Source organism: Triticum aestivum, chromosome 3D (genome assembly GCF_018294505.1).
Source record: "Triticum aestivum cultivar Chinese Spring chromosome 3D, IWGSC CS RefSeq v2.1, whole genome shotgun sequence".
Classification (NCBI taxonomy): domain Eukaryota; kingdom Viridiplantae; phylum Streptophyta; class Magnoliopsida; order Poales; family Poaceae; genus Triticum; species Triticum aestivum.
Genome location: NC_057802.1, coordinates 375,882,356 through 375,885,566, shown reverse-complemented (window position 1 = coordinate 375,885,566; position 3,211 = coordinate 375,882,356).

Below are 3,211 nucleotides of genomic sequence, written 5' to 3'. Positions count from 1 at the left end.
GGCGGCGGGCGCGCGCTGCGCGGGCGGCGGCGATGCGGGCCGGCGCGGTGGAGGAGACGGCGGCGACACGTGTCGCGCTCTGATTGGACGGGGCGCGGCGGCGGACGTTGTCCGGCGCGGCGCGGAGGGAGGAGCTAGGGTTTGTCTGCGGTTGTATTTCGGGATGCCCACATATAAATAGGTAGAGGGAGCTAGGAGGCTCCAAATGAGGTGCGGTTTTCGCCCACACGATCGTGATCGAACGACCTAGAGCATGGAAGAGAGTTTGGTGGGTTTTGGGCTGGTTTTTGAGGGGGGTTTTGCTGGATACTCAAATGGACTTTGCGGATGCCCGGTTAACCGTTGGAGTACCAAACGACCTCCGAATGGAACGAAACTTGACCGGTAGTCTCCGGGTGGTATATTACGACCACTTGACAAGCCTCGGTCCATTCCGAGAAAGTTTGACACACGCACACGAAAGAAAACTAGAGGGGTGCACCGGATGAGATAGGAGCGCCGGATTGGAAAACGGACAACGGGGAAAATGCTCGGATGCATGAGATGAACACGTATGCGAATGCAATGCACATGATGACATGATATGAAAATGCATGACATGACAACATACAAAACGAAAGACAAAACCCGACAACGGAGGGAAAATCATATCACATAGCCGGAAATGGCAAGAGTCGGAGTTACAAATATGGCAAGTTACATGCGGGGTGTTACAACACTCCACCACTACGAGAGGATCTCGTCCCGAGATCTAGGACTGAAAGAACTCCGGATATTCGGAATGGAGATGGTCCTCGCGTTCCCAGGTGGCTTCCCGGTCGGAATGGTGCGACCACTTCACTTTGAGGAATTTGATTGACTTGTTGCGAGTCTTGCGCTCAGTTTCTTCAAGAATAGCAACTGGGGTTTCATGATAAGACAAATCTTCTTGGAGATCAATCTCTTCGAAGTCGATAGTGCGCTTAGGCGTCTTGAAGCACTTGCGGAGCTGTGACACGTGGAACACATCGTGCACGTTCGCGAAGTTGGAAGGAAGCTCAAGTTGATAGGCGAGGTCGCCTCTTTTGCCAATGATCTTGAAAGGACCCACGTATCTAGGGGCAAGCTTCCCTTTGATACCAAAGCGACGAGTGCCTTTCATTGGAGAGACGCGGAGGTAGACATGGTCTCCGATCTCGAAAGCCAAATCACGATGCTTACTATCATAGTAGCTCTTCTGGCGCGATTGCGCGGCTTTGAGATTATCACGGATGACTTTACACATTTCTTCAGCTTCAGTGATTAAGTCATTGCCAAGAAGTTGGCGTTCACCAGTCTCTGACCAATTGAGAGGAGTACGCACTTTCTGCCATAGAGAATCTCGAATGGGGCCTTGCCCGAACTCGCTTGGAAGCTGTTGTTGTAGGAGAATTCAGCATAAGGGAGACAATCTTCCCATTTCATGCCAAAGGAAATGACACAAGCCCTGAGCATATCTTCAAGAATTTGATTGACTCGCTCGACTTGGCCACTAGTTTGGGGATGAAAAGCTGTGCTGAAGCGAATATTTGTGCCCATGGCCTTCTGGAAGGAGTCCCAGAACTTAGAGGTGAAGATGCTTCCATGATCCGAAGAAATCAATTGTGGAATGCCGTGCAAAGAGACAATTCTGGAGGTGTAAAGCTCTGCCAGCTGAGTTGCTGTGATGGATTCTTTGATTGGAAGGAAATGAGCCACTTTAGAAAGCTTGTCGATGACAACAAAGATAGCATCATTTCCGCGCTTGGACTTCGGAAATCCAGTCACGAAGTCCATTTCGATGTGATCAAACTTCCATTCCGGAATAGCAAGAGGTTGGAGGAGACCAGCTGGTCGTTGGTGTTCTGCTTTCACTCTTCGGCAGACATCACATTCATTCACGAATTGAGCAATTTCTCGCTTCATTCGAGTCCACCAATACGACTGCTTGAGGTCATGATACATCTTCGTACTTCCAGGATGAATGGAAAGGAGAGAATTGTGCGCCTCATTCATTATGACTTTCCTTAGATCACCTTTAGGAACCACAATCCGGTCCTCGAAGAACAAAGTGTCTCTGTCATCAATGCGATAGCACTTGTATTTGGAAAGACCCTTGTCGATACCACGTTTCACCTTCTTCACCATGGCATCAAGGAGTTGTGCCTCACGAATTTGATCTTCCAAAGTAGGAGATACTATGAGGTTGGCAAGAAAGCCTTGAGGAACAACTTGGAGATTCAGCTTGCGGAAAGCTTCACAAAGATCCGGTTGGAAAGGCTTGAGAATTAAGCTGTTGCAATAAGCTTTCCTGCTTAAAGCATCTGCAATGACATTTGCTTTGCCTAGAGTATATTCAATACTCGGATTGTACTCTTGAATCATTTCGACCCATCGAGTCTGCCTGAGGTTGAGGTTGGGCTGAGTGAAGATATACTTGAGACTCTTGTGATCAGTGAAAATGTCCACTTGTCTTCCCAACAAGAGATGTCTCCACGTAATCAATGCATGGACAACTGCCGCCAACTCAAGATCGTGAGTGGGGTAGTTCTTCTTGTTGGGCTTCATCTGCCGAGAGGTATAGGCCACAACTTTCTTCTCTTGCATTAACACAGCACCGAGACCTTGGAGAGAAGCATCACAGAAAACTTCATATGGCTTGGATTCATCAGGAGGAGTCAAGACAGGAGCTGTGACTAGTTTCTCTTTGAGAGTGTTGAAAGCAACTTCACACTCAGGAGACCAGACATACTTCACATGCTTCTGTAGGAGGTTGGAAAGAGGCTTTGCAATCTTGGAGAAATTCTCAACGAATCTTCGGCAATAGCTTGCAAGACCCAGAAAACTGCGGAGCTGCTTGACATTTTGAGGAGGTTCCCAATCCAGAACAGCGGACACCTTCTCGGGGTTAACAGCGATGCCCTTGGCAGAGATGATGTGACCAAGGAAAAGAACTTCATCGAGCCAAAACTCACATTTGGAGAACTTCGCATAGAATTGATACTCTCTGAGCTTGTCGAGCACCAATCGCAAATGTTTGGCATGGTCCTGCTTATTCTTGGAGAAGACCAAGATATCATCGAGATACACCAGAACGAATTCATTGGTATAGGGGTTGAAGATGAAATTCATCATCCGAGAGAACACCGGAGGAGCATTGACAAGGCCGAAAGACACGACAGTATATTCATAAGAACCAAAGCTTGTTCTGAAT